The following is a 14,668-nucleotide window of genomic DNA, read 5'->3' as shown; positions in this document are numbered from 1 at the left end:
CCACATAATATCTCCATTCCTGGAATGACCTACGTCACTATACCTTATCCTTCTAATTCTTCATCTTGTCGGTATTGTATACTGCTGGCTCAGCTTGCAACGTCCATCTCTTGCAGGTCTACTCAGTAAGCAGTGGATACGTGGATACTTGCAATACACCACGTGAACCCGTGGTCATAAAAAACTAGTTGAATCCGTGGTCACTTAAAACACACAAGGTGAACACGCATCACTTAAAACACACCGTCGTCACTTACACCTTAAAGTTGCTGCCACAACCCATGTATTGTGTCTCTTAGCAGACACAAATATATGAATGCTATACAAGGACTCTTTCACATACATATCCTTTCATTAACAGGAACTGCTGTCGAATGTAATTAATTGCCTTGACATGGGTATAAGGTTCCTTTATTATAACCTGCTGGGAGAGCATCATGTCAGGTCAGGGACGTCAGTACACAGATAACCAGATATAGGAGAGAGACGCTTATGACGACGTTTCGGTCGGATCATTTACAAGTCACACACAGTCACGGTATCTTCCTGTTCTTCACGTACCTCAGAGCTAATTTCATTCTGCTTCCCGTTTGGTGTTCTAGCATCTACAAGCAGTACATACAGTATTGTAACCACGAACGAGTGGTATTGAACCAATAACACTGCGACTAGCCGGAGGATCGAACCCATGTTGTTTTAGTCCGCCTCATGGTGAGCGAAAATTCACGACGCTCTAACCCACTGGACCTTACAATTCTACAATCCTCCAGGACTAGTTTCGTTGCAAATCCCGTAGTTCGGTTGGGAGCAGACTCAGCTCACACAGTATCCTTGGTTCGATCCCCGGTACAGGTTGAGACATTGTTTTCTTACACCTGCTGGCCCTATTCAAGTAGCATTAAGTAGGTACCTAGTTGTTAATCGACTGGTGTGGGTGGCATCCTGGGGGTGATAGTATACCTCAGATAGGGCTGGGTTTTGAAATGTGCTGAGGTAAGACAACAGCTCTTAGCCTGTAAAATCCATTCGTGTAAAAAAAACCTCGCTGATCATTTTTCATTTTCTTGCTGTATGACCCTGTCGGGTTTAGCATTTTGATTATATTATTTTAGTAGTAGTAGTAGTAGCAGCATTTCCATTTTCTTGACGTGTTTGATCAGGTGTGGGTTCCATAGTAGTGTCATATACTACAACACTCGCTTAACACATGTCATATATAGTGTCATGAATGACTGCTTTGGTTCCTGTCGCCTAAATATTTACTGTCCCAATTATTCGGTTGATGTGCGGCCTCGGATGATATACTCCTTACAGTGCTTACCCCGAGAACCTTCTCTTTGATTGAGGTTTGTAACCTTTGCCTACCGAGCTTGTACTCCCTATTACTCTGCTATAGGACCCAGGAAGTTAGGTAAGACACACATGCAACAGTTAGGTATTTTATTTCGAAACGTTTCGCCTACACAGTAGGCTTCTTCAGTCGAGTACAGAAAAGTTGATAGAAGCAGAAGAGACTTGAAGACGATGTAATCAGTCCATCACCCTTGAAGTTTTGAGGTGGTCAGTCCCTCAGTCTGGAGAAAAGTATTGTTCCATAGTCTGAAAAATATGGAGTTGAAGTGACAGGATGGAGCCTTATATACCGCCAGGAGGTGAGATGTAGGCCACTAGTAGAGGTAAGAATGTTGTCGTTGGGAGGTCACTTCCCTCTCAAATCCAGCCATTCTCACTAGTTGACATTGTCCAAGTTGATTTCTGTTCTGTACCAAGATACCCTTGTGTTGCAGTGTCTGACAGAGTGAATATTAAAATAGTATAAAATACCCACAGGTTGTTAGGTAAGACAAATATCTGTCGGTATTTTATACCATTTTAATATTTAGGACCCAGGAAGTAGCCTCGCATACTTCACCAAACTTCGTAACTGATGCACTGGCTCGGATTAAGTTCTAATAACCACTAGTCAGGCTGGACCCACAGACTGTCTCCGTTCATCGTAACTTCCTGGTCCTCACGTTTGTATTCTCATCAGTTTTACTTCATTTACCTCTGCCTTTCTGGTAACGTCATTATTTCCTCTGAGAGTACCTCCTTAGATTTCTTGCTGAGCTCCTCACAGACTTCCGGGTCATTTCTTGTGAGTTTAATAATGTTGGTAGAGTTACCGATAATATGCTAGGTAAAAGGACGCTTAGGCAATTAATGCGATATTTTATTGTGGCAACGTTTCGCTCTCCAGGCTTAACAAAGCTCTTGAAGAGCGAAATGTTGCCACAAAATGTCACATTAGTTACATATGTGTCCTTTGACCTAACATTTCTTCTGGTTGATTACCTGGTCCTATACTGTTGTTTTCCTCTTGATGTGGAATTGGGTCTGGATACTGTGTCACTCTCATACTGTCCACGGGCCTCTCTTCTTATCCATGTATATTCGTTTCTGACTATTCTGCTTACTTCCATGTTTCCCTGTTTTCTGTGCCTTCAGTATTTTTTTTTCCAATGTTTTAACGTTTTTATTTTTTTTTTTTTTTTTTTGCTTCTCTGCACCTCTGGGAGAACCCTGACCTCGCTCTCTTCTCACCATTGTTGCTTCTGTTCCTGTGCATGAATTTCTCTTCTCTTCCACCCGGCACTTTCCAGTTATGTATTCAATCATTTCATTCTCTGTCATTCCCTTCGATTCTCTTTGCCTTTGAACCTCATTCAGGAATTGCCTCATGCCTGTGGAACCCTCTCTTTTGAAGTTTGGTTTATCTCGTTCTTCCCGTGGCATATTTCTCTCTCCCTCTCCAAATATATTTTCCCGAGGTATTCGAAGTCCAGGACTGCGTCGTCTATGGTACAGAAGGACCTCTCGTATTCAAAGTCCCGTACGTCAGAATCGCTCAGGGTGAATGCATGGTTTAGCCTTATCCTCATATCAGACATAGACAGAGATATACATCACAGCACCGTATCATCCTTTGCGGATGATACTAGGATCTGCATGAGGCTGTCATCTGCTGAGGACGCGGTTAACCTCCAAGAAGATATAAAGAAAGTTTTCCAGTGGGCAACGGAAAACAATATGATGTTCAATGAGGACAAATTCCAACTACTCCGTTATGGAAAACTGGAGGAGATAATAACTAGAACAGAGTATACTACAGACTCTGGCCATACAATAGAGCGGAAAAATAATGTAAGGGACCTGGGAGTAGTAATGTTTGAGGATCTCACTTTCACGGATCACAACAGTGCCACGATCGCACGTGCAAAGAAAATAATAGGATGGATAATGAGAACGTTCAAAACGAGAGATGCCAAGCCAATGATGATCCTTTTCAAATAACTTGTTCTCTCTAGGCTGGAATACTGCTGTACATTAACATCTCCATTCAAAGCAGGTGAAATCGCAGATCTAGAGAGTGTACAGAGATCCTTTACTGAACGTGTAAGTTCTGTCAAGCACCTTAACTACTGGGAACGCTTGGAAGCACTTGACTTGTACTCGTTGGAACGCAGGAGGGAGAGAGATATCATAATCTACACTTGGAAAATCCTGGAAGGAATGGTCCCAAATCTGCACACAGAAATCACTCCCTACGAAAGTAAAAGACTGGGCAGGCGATGCAAAATGCCCCCAATAAAAAGTAGGGGCGCCATTGGTACACTAAGGGAAAACACCATAAGTGTCCGGGGCCCAAGACTGTTCAACAGCCTCCCATCAAGCATTAGGTGAATTGCCAATAAACCCCTGGCTGCCTTCAAGAGAGAGCTGCAGATACCTAAAGTCAGTGCCGGATCAGCCGGGCTGTGGCTCGTACGTTGGACTGCGTGCGGCCAGCAGTAACAGCCTAGTTGATCAGGCCCTGATCCATCGGGAGGCCTGGTTGTGGGCCTGGCCGCGGGGGCGTTGATCCCCGGAATAACCTCCAGGTAACCAGGTACTGTGTGTGTGTGTGTGTGTGTGTGTGTGTGTGTGTGTGTGTGTGTGTGTGTTTGGCTTTACATTCCGCTAGATAATCCAGCCCAGTATGAAGTCGTGTTTATTTATAAACAGACGGGCTGATGAATTAATTATTGTGTAAGCACGCATCAGCTGCCTCGGCTATTGATGAGCTCCTACCCCTCCCACCCTCTGTCCTCTCTCCCTTCCCATTTCTTTCCCTCTCCTCCATTCTTTTTACCCTTCCATCTTCCTTAACTCTCCTTCCATTCCATCTTTCACCTTCTTCACCCTCCCACCTCCTTTACTCACCATCTCCCTATGCTTTTCACCTTTCTGTTATTCTGTCCCTTTTTCCATTCCTCTCTCAAAGAGTCCCTGCCCCTTTTATTTATGAATCTCTGTAACCATTCTCCTCTCTTTTCTATTTTTCCCTTCTCTGCAAACTCCCTTTACTTTTCCATAATCCTCTTTCCAATTTTCTCCTTTTCTAACTCTTCTCTTCGTAGACCTTCGTGTTCCTACGTTTCTCGACCTCTTCCTATTCCGTCCCGCTCACTTTATCCTTTCATATAACTCGATACCCTCCCTCTATTCCTGCTGTCTCCCTTTCACTCTTCATCTTTCCCTCCCTCTCTCCCCCTCCCTCTTTCTCCCTTTCTCCCTCTCTCTCTCATAAATACAGAGAACAAACGTTTTTGCTTATAAAATCATAATTGTGTGTGTGTGTGTGTGTGTGTGTGTGTGTGTGTGTGTGTGTGTGTGTGCGTGCGTGCGTGTGTGTACCGCTCCATCAGATCAGCTTCGACTTTGGGGTCTCGTATTATTTACCTGCCACAATACCTTCCCTGAGATTAATTGGCAGAAGCGATGCTTTTCCGGCCGTTATGGAGAGGCAGGAGTCCCACAGGAGAGAATATTATCTGTGTGGGTAGTCTCTCAGGTCTTACCTGTATTTGTTCAATATTAACACTGATGAATTTAGATGGTTTTTCAATTACCTGGCTTCTTCTTTCTTCTTCATCATATTATCATGGTTATTATTATTGTAATGATTATTATTGTTATAATATTCTTGGGTAGAATATAAGCTGTGACCGTCATTAACTATATGAGGCCTGGTCACAGACCGGGCCGCGGGGGCGTTGACCTCCGGAACTCTCTCCAGGTGTACTCTCTCCAGGTGTACTCTCTCCAGGTGTACTCTCCAGGTGTACTCTCTCCAGGTGTACTCTCTCCAGGTGTACTCTCTCCAGGTGTACTCTCTCCAGGTGTACTCTCTCCAGGTGTACTCTCTCCAGGTGTACTCTCTCCAGGTAAACATACCTACATCATCATAAAAATGTCAGTACAACGCTAGTACAATGGACTCTCAAGACTGCCCACCTAATCCAAGGTTTTACCTGGAGTTTACCTGGAGAGAGTTCCGGGGGTCAACGCCCCCGCGGCCCGGTCTGTGACCAGGCCTCCTGGTGGATCAGAGCCTGATCAACCAGGCTGTTGCTGCTGGCTGCACGCAAACCAACGTACGAGCCACAGCCCGGCTGATCACTGATCACTGGCAGTGACTTTTTGCAGTGATTAATGGGATGTTATCCCATTAATCACGTCTCATTACCTCCCATTCCCCAGGCGATGCGTGACACATGCGTGTTTAGCGCTTACCCACGAATTCCCATCGTCCGAGGTTCTCCACAACAAACACACAATGCGCAAATCGAAGTAAACATCGAGATAGCGATATTTTCTTAGATGTTTATAAAACACTGCTTAAGACTGTGTAAGTTACATACATAAAAGATAATGTTAGAGATAATAATAATAATAATAATAATAATAATAATAATAATATTATTATTATTATTATTATTACTTTCGATTAACAATCACTAAACCCGTAGGGGCTATGTAGCTTCCGGGGGGGAGGAGGAGGAGGAGGCGGCGAAGGAATTAGGAGGCAGTCAGCTCTGATCCAAGGAACTGGATCTCGAGTGATAATAGTGGGATTGAATAAGCTACGCCTGGAATGGGAATGCTTGGATTGAGAATTATTGGAATAGGGATGGTTGTATTGCGAATATTTGGTTGGGGAATTTGTGGATTAGAAATGCTTAGATTGGGAAATGCTTGGATTGGGAATTTTTGTATTGGGAATGTGTGGATCGGAAGTCCTTGAATTGGGAATGTTTGTATTGGGAATGTGTGGATTGGAAGTGCTTGGATTGGGAATGTTTCTATTGTAAATGTGTGGATTGGAAGTGCTTGGATTGGGAATGCTTGGCATGAGAATATTTAGAATAGGAATTCCTGGAATGGGAATGGAAGAGGAATGTTGTGGGAGCGCACGCCACCGAAAAGTTGGAATATCAACCACCGGAAATGGGAATGACCTTGGCAGAGACAGGAACAGTAAATGTATATCAGAACTGTCGCCGACAGGCACGGGAATAGTGGAAGATGAAAGGGAGGTGAGGCTGGGAATGGTAGTGAATAGGGAATGGTGGTGAGGTAGGGAATGGTGGTGAGGTAGGGAATGGTGGTGAGGTAGGGAATGGTGGTGAGGTAGGGAATGGTGTTGAGGTAGGGAATTTTGGTGAGGTAGGGAATGGTGTTGAGGTAGGGAATTTTGGTGAGGTAGGGAATGGGGGGGGGAGATAGAGAATTTGCGGGATGTAGGAAATGAGTGGCAGGGAGTTGGTATAAGAAATGAGTGGGGTAGGGAATGGGTGTTTGGTAAGGGAATGGGCGTGAGGGAGGAAATGGGTAGGAGTTAGGAAATGGGTGTATGGCAGGAAATGAGTGCGAGGTTGGGAATGGGTAGGAGATAGGGAATTGGTGGTACGAAAGGAATGGGTGGGTGGGTGGTAGGGAATGGGTGGGAAGTAGGGAAGGTTACCTGTAGCCTCTTCAGGGGATCAGCGCCCCCGCGGCCTAGTCCCAGACCAGGCCTCCTGGTTCCTGACCTGATCTATCAAGCTGTTGGTTCCCACTACCCGCAGTCCAGCGTATGCACCACAGCCTGATTGATCAGGAACTGAATTGAGGAATGTGTCGAGTTTTCCCTTGAATACAGCTAGTTTATTGGTAATCCCCCTTATGCATGAAGGGTGTTGAAGAGTCGTGGCCCCTTTGCACTTACTGAGCTTTCTCAGTGTACTCGTCGCTCCCCTGCTTTTCACTGAATGTATCTTGCACCGTCTGCCAATTCTCTTGTGTTTGCAAGTAATGATTTCGGTGTGAAGTTTTGTAACCAATCCCTCCATTATGTTCCAGGTGTAGATTATGATGTATCTTTCTCGCCTTCGTTCTAAGGAGTACAGTTCAAAGGACTTGAACTTTCGGTAATTTAAATGCTTAAGTTCATACAAGCTGTGAAGGGCCTTTGTTTATTTTCCAGTTCTGCAGTTGCACGTGTCTGGAGCAGGGGGGCTGTAGTATAGAGCAGTATTCCAGCATTCCTTGTTTTGTAAGTTCTAGTTATCCAAACTTTAGTTTTCCTTGTTGCGATACTGGCACTTTTTCTCCTTTAACGAGAGATCTGATATTATCACTCCCAGGTCTTTCATATTACACTCCCGCTCTGTTAAGTGATTTGAGTTTGTCTTGTATTCCAGTCTTGCTTTTATTTCTTCTATGGATGCCATTGTCATATAGATTCTAGTATCGTCTAGAAAGTATGATTTAATGCTTCTATAATCCCTTGTTTGTCAGATATAGATTCTAGTATCGTTTGCAAAGGATAATACACTGCCTCATGTATTCCTCTCTCTTTGTCAGATATGAGAATGAGAAAAGTGGGGCAGGAACTTAGCCTTGGGGAAGAGAGCTCTTCACTCTAGCACCTCTCCTCCCCTGATTTCACCGTTTTCTATAACTTTTTGGGTTGGTAGGTAAGACACATAGGCAACAGTTAGGCAACTTTATTCCGAAACGTTTCGCCTACACAGTAGGCTTCTTCAGTCGAATACAGAAAGTAGGCAGGAACAGTAGAGAAGACGATGTAATCAGTCCATCACCCTTAAAGTCGTAGAATTTGAGGTTGTCAGTCCCTCGGCCTGGAGAAGTTCAGTTCCATAGTCAGGAACTATCTGAAGATCAAGCGACAGTGCGGAGACTTAAATACTGTCGGAAGGAGAGGTGCAGAGTAGTAGTAGTAGTAGTGAGAATGTAACCCCTGAAAGGTCAGGTCCCTCTCAGATCCAACAATTCTCACTTGAAAAGTTTGTCCAAGGTGTTTTCTGTATCAAGATGCTATGTGTTGCAGTGTCTGACAAGATGAACATCAAAATGGTATACAATACCGACAGGTTGGTAGGTAAGACACATAGGCAACAGTTAGGCAACTTTATTCCGAAACGTTTCGCCTACACAGTAGGCTTCTTCAGTCGAATACAGAAAGTAGGCAGGAACAGTAGAGAAGACGATGTAATCAGTCCATCACCCTTAAAGTCGTAGAATTTGAGGTTGTCAGTCTCCGCACTGTCGCTTGATCTTCAGATAGTTCCTGACTATGGAACTGAACTTCTCCAGGCCGAGGGACTGACAACCTCAAATTCTACGACTTTAAGGGTGATGGACTGATTACATCGTCTTCTCTACTGTTCCTGCCTACTTTCTGTATTCGACTGAAGAAGCCTACTGTGTAGGCGAAACGTTTCGGAATAAAGTTGCCTAACTGTTGCCTATGTGTCTTACCTACCAACCTGTCGGTATTGTATACCATTTTGATGTTTAACTTTTTGGGTTCTATTAGCTAGGAAATTGAACATTAAAATGGTATAAAATACCGACAGGTTGTTAGGTAAGACACATATGCAACAGTTAGGTATCTTTATTGTGAAACGTTTCGCCTACACAGTAGGCTTCTTCAGTCAAGTACAGAAAAGTTGATAGAAGCAGAAGATACTTGAAGACGATGTAATCAGTCCATCACCCTTAAAGTTTTGAGGTGGTCAGTCCCTCAGTCTGGAGAAGAGCATTGTTCCATAGTATGAAACAATATGGAGAAGAAGTGACAGGATGGAGCTTTTTATAGCGCCAAGAGGTGAGACGTAGGCCACTAGGAGAGGTAAGAACTCAGATGTTGAGAAGTCAGGTCCCTCTCAAATCCAGCCCCTCTCACTAGTGGAAGTTGTCGAAGTTGATTGCAGGTCTGTACCAAGATACCCTTGTGTTGCAGTGTGTTGCTAGGAAATTAAATATCCATCTGCCGAAGTTAGGGAAAGAGAGTTGATGTAAAAAGTAGGACGACTGTGTACAGGCAAAACGCGGTCTTAATTAGCTTCGTGAAGCCGATAGGCTTTAAACCTAACCCAACCAAGTTTTTCCTCTCCCCCTTCCAAATAAGAGGATTCAATCCTTTAAGGAAGGTGTCTTGATCTCATGAACTGTCGCTATCCTCCTTTTCCAGGATCGAAGCTGATTACCTGCCAGTAATCTATCGGGTAATAATACCTCGTCAGGTCATTAACAGGACTGAATAGCAGGAGACAGTGATATTGCCGAATTTCAGTGAACAGTGTTAGCAGTGATTAGTGGTGAATAGGAGTATAGAGGAGCGGTTCTATACCGTCTCTCTTCCTGCCAGTCGATCTTCCATCTTCATTGATGCCAATGAATCTTAGGTAGAATTAGGTGGGGTTGCAATGGAGGTAGGCGATGGTGTTCAGTTGATGGATGGAACACTGAGATGGAGAAATGTCAGCAGAGGAGAGAGGACGCGTGTGGTAGAGATGGTGTTGGTGGTTGAGGTGGTAGTTGTGAGGTTGTTGCTCATTTTTAACATGGTAGTTGTGGTTGTGGTGAGGATGGTGGTAGGTGTGGTTGTGGTGATGGTAGTTGTGGTTGTGAGGTTGTTGCTTATTTTTAACATGGTAGTTGTGGTTGTGGTGATGGTGGTGGTGGTTGTGGTGATGGTGGTGGTAGTTGTGGTGATGGTGGTAGTTGTGGTTGTGGTGATGGTGGTGGTGGTTGTGGTGAAGGTGGTGGTAGTTGTGGTGATGGTAGTTGTGGTTGTGGTGATGGTGGTGGTAGTTGTGGTTGTGAGGTTGTTGCTCATTTTAGCGTAGTGGTGTTAGTGATTTTAATTAATGTGGTGGGTTGGTTGTGGGGTTGGTAATTTTAGCCTGATGATCCCAGTGGTGGTGGTGGTGGTAGTTGTGGTTGTGATGATAGTGGTGGTAGTTGTGGTTGTCACTCTTCTAGCATATGCTAGTAAATTTAACCCATAAAACAAATTTACAATTAAACATATCGACCGGCTAGCCATCAAAGGGATCTAACACCCTCATAGACTACTGACACACTTACTAGAATAAATTTGCTAGATTTAGTCTCGCCTAATTTTCGAATGCCAGCTGACATCCATCGGATTCACTCAATTTTAGTATTATCTAAAATAGTCTATGAAGATCAGTTACGAAATGACACAAGTTTTTGGGAAGACCAGCATTTCGTTCTGTGTAGAGTTCTACCCGGACCGTAACGTTACACTAGTATAAGTTAGCACTGTAACGTGTAGTTTCTCCACTGTTGTGGGCACTGCCGTTAGTGGTATAAACCTTGGTAATAAATACCGACAAGTTGGTTTAGAAAGACACGTAAGCAAACATTATAACATATTAGAAAACGTTTCGGTCCTGGGACCTTGATCACTTCTAACATACAGAGGTAGAAAGACATTATATAAATAGGCGGAGAGTGAGATGTGACGCACGTGACCTGAGGAATGTCATAAGAACAAAAGAATGGAAGAACACTGTAGAAGGCCTACTGGCCCATGCGAGGCAGGTCCTTATCAAAACAACCTCTGCCTATGATGAGGACGGGTAGACGATGAAATCATGTGACTCCTGTGTTGTTGGGTTGGTGCTGCTTAAGTATCATGTATGCCAATGTTTTTGAAATTTTGTAGTTTCCAGTGTTGCGTTCTATAGTGTCGGTGACGGCGATTAGTGAGGCTTCTAGGCACCGTCGGCGTCTGAGGTCTGGTTCGGTGAGAACGAGTTGTGCCTCGTTCCAGTTCATCAAATGCCCCGTGGAGTCTCTGTGGAGGACACATGCGTACCTTACATCGTCTCTGTTAGAGGCATTTCGATGCTCATTCAGGCGGACTGCAAGATCTCTGCCTGTCTCGCCTACATATTTCTTGGGACAGAACCCACAGGGGATAGTGTAGACGCTTGCTGTAGAAGTTAGAGGTGTGGGGCTGCGTTTCGTAGTGAGGTCTTTGATGGAAGATGTGTAACATCAACGTTTCCACCAAAAACACATCCTCTATCAAAGACCTCACTTCGAAACGCAGCCCCACACCTCTAACTTCTACAGCAAGCGTCTACACTATCCCCTGTGGGTTCTGTCCCAAGAAATATGTAGGCGAGACAGGCAGAGATCTTGCAGTCCGCCTGAATGAGCATCGAAATGCCTCTAACAGAGACGATGTAAGGTACGCCTGTGTCCTCCACAGAGACTCCACGGGGCATTTGATGAATTGGAACGAGGCACAACTCGTTCTCACCGAACCAGACCTCAGACGCCGACGGTGCCTAGAAGCCTCACTAATCGCCGTCACCGACACTATAGAACGCAACACTGGAAACTACAAAATTTCAAAAACATTGGCATACATGATACTTAAGCAGCACCAACCCAACAACACAGGAGTCGCATGATTTCATCGTCTACCCATCCTCATCATAGGCAGAGGTTGTTTTGATAAGGACCTGCCTCGCATGGGCCAGTAGGCCTTCTACAGTGTTCTTCCATTCTTTTGTTCTTATGACATTCCTCAGGTCACGTGCGTCACATCTCACTCTCCGCCTATATATAATGTCTTTCTACCTCTGTATGTTAGAAGTGATCAAGGTCCCAGGACCGAAACGTTTTCTAAACCAACTGCCGTTAGTGTATCCATAGGCTCTTGCGTTACCGTCCACAGGATGGATAAGAGGTGCACAATTAACCAACTCCCTCAGTGGGAAAATCGAAAAAATGCAAACCTGTGCTATATGGATCCACAAGTGTAATTTCACCTCGTACACAGGATTTCCCATCAGGACAAGATCTGGAGGGTGCGAATGGTTGGTTTTGAGAAGGACCTGCCTTGAATGGGCCAGTAGGCCTGCTGCAGTGTTCCTCCATTCTTGTGTTTTTATGTGTGTGTGTAAAGGGGGCTCAGGTTATTGAGATCCTTTTTTGTGGAATCTAATGCCCCTTATGGAGTCGCCTCGACATTCACTTGTCTATAATATTTGATCGTTTCCATGTTCTCCTTGATATCAAGATCATATGGATATTCACATTTGCCAGTAAATACAATTTATTTCTCTTGTATTCTGCAGTTCTCCAGCTTACTTATTCAGAGACGGATATTAATATGAATGTATTCAGAGGAACGCACTAAGCTTGTAGGAGTCTTATAGGGCTTGGGAAATGGGAGGTAATCAGGTCTGGTGCAGGAAAGAAGGTGGTGGCTATAATTCCCTCGAGTGAGAACCTTTTACGAGAATCAGGACCCAGAAAGGTCAGATATGAGTAGAACTGTTTTGCCCGAACTTTACGTTCTTTTTATTTCGCTTCATGCTTCGTCCGTGAGGAGTTTCAGAGATCTTGGTTTTTCCCATCCCCTTCTTATCCCCTTCCTTCCCTTCCCTCATTTCTTTCTCTCCATTTCTCGCCTTCCTTTACCTAATCCTTGCCTTGTTACTTTGGACTTGGGATTACTGCACCACCACTCTGGTGGTGGTGATGGTGCACTTGTCTGTTGGTGAGGGGGGTGCAGTAATCTGGTGGTGCTGCTGTTCACGGGAAGTGCTACTGTACTCTGGTGGTGCTGCTGTACTCTGGTGGTGCTGCTGTACTCTGGTGGTGCTGCTGTACTTTGTACAGTGCATATTAATGGTGGTGCTTTGCACTGGTGATGCTAAACCACAGATGGTGGTGCTTTGCACTAGTGATCCTAAACTACAGATGGTGGTGCTTTGCACTGGTGATGCTAAACCACAGATGGTGGTGCTTTGCACTGGTGATGCTAAACCACAGATGGTGGTGCTTTGCACTGATGATGCTAAACCACAGATGGTGGTGCTTTGCCCTGGTGATGCTAAACCACAGATGGTGGTGCTTTGCCCTGGTGATGCTAAACCACAGATGGTGGTGCTTTGCACTGATGATGCTAAACCACAGATGGTGGTGCTTTGCCCTGGTGATGCTAAACCACAAATGGTGGTGCTCTCCACTGGTGATGTTACAGTGGTTTTTATTTCGGTTTAACACTGTACCTCATCTTCCCTCTCTGCTTAGTCTCCTGAAGTCTCCTTTCATTCCTTCTCCCAATCTCTCTTTCTCCCAGAAGGGGCTCGGTTGGTACCACACTCAGCTCACACACTGAGGCCCGTGGTTCGATCCCCGGTACGGGTGGAAACATTATAACGTGTTTTCTTAAGACATCTATTGTCCCTATTCATCGATCTGTAAATCAGGTACCTGGGTGTTAGCGGACTGATGTGGGAAGCATCCTTGGACAAAACTGACCTAATTTGCTCGAAATGCTCTGGTCACAGACCGAGCCCCGGCGGCGTTGACCCCCGAAATCCTCTCCAGGTATAACAAGGGGCTTTCTATAAAGTAGTATGTCACTGATGTCAGCTAGGCCTGTGTACGTTGTACATGTACTTGTAGACTATATGTAGTGTTATTATTATTTTTTTTATTATTATCACACTGGCCGATTCCCACCAAGGCAGGGTGGCCCGAAAAAGAAAAACTTTCACCATCATTCGCTCCATCACTGTCTTGCCAGAAGGGTGCTTTACACTACAGTTTTTAAACTGCAACATTAACACCCCTCCTTCAGAGTGCAGGCACTGTACTTCCCATCTCCAGGACTCAAGTCCGGCCTGCCGGTTTCAGTGAACCCCTTCATAAATGTTACTTTGCTCACACTCCAACAGCACGTCAAGTATTAAAAACCATTTGTCTCCATTCACTCCTATCAAACACGCTCACGCATGCCTGCTGGAAGTCCAAGCCCCTCGCACACAAAACCTCCTTTACCCCCCCCCCTCCAACCTTTCCTAGGCCGACCCCTACCCCGCCTTCCTTCCACTACAGACTGATACACTCTTGAAGTTATTCTGTTTCGCTTCATTCTCTCCACATGTCCGAACCACCTCAACAACCCTTCCTCAGCCCTCTGGACAACAGTTTTGGTAATCCCGCACCTCCTCCTAACTTCCAAACTACGAATTCTCTGCATTATATTCACACCACACATTGCTCTCAGACATGACATCTCCACTGCCTCCAGCCTTCTCCTCGCTGCAACATTCATCACCCACGCTTCACACCCATATAAGAGCGTTGGTAAAACTATACTCTCATACATTCCCCTCTTTGCCTCCAAGGACAAAGTTCTTTGTCTCCACAGACTCCTAAGTGCACCACTCACCCTTTTCCCCTCATCAATTCTATGATTCACCTCATCTTTCATAGACCCATCCGCTGACACGTCCACTCCCAAATATCTGAATACATTCACCTCCTCCATACTCTCTCCCTCCAATCTGATATCCAATCTTTCATCACCTAATCTTTTTGTTATCATCATAACCTTACTCTTTCCTGTATTCACTTTCAATTTTCTTCTTTTGCACACCCTACCAAATTCAGTGTTATTATTATTATTATTATTATTATTATTATTATTATTATTATTATTATTATTGTTGTTGTTGTAAGA

The sequence above is a fragment of the Cherax quadricarinatus genome, chromosome 87, assembly GCF_038502225.1.
Source record: "Cherax quadricarinatus isolate ZL_2023a chromosome 87, ASM3850222v1, whole genome shotgun sequence".
Taxonomy (NCBI): domain Eukaryota; kingdom Metazoa; phylum Arthropoda; class Malacostraca; order Decapoda; family Parastacidae; genus Cherax; species Cherax quadricarinatus.
This window is presented reverse-complemented; position numbering follows the sequence as displayed.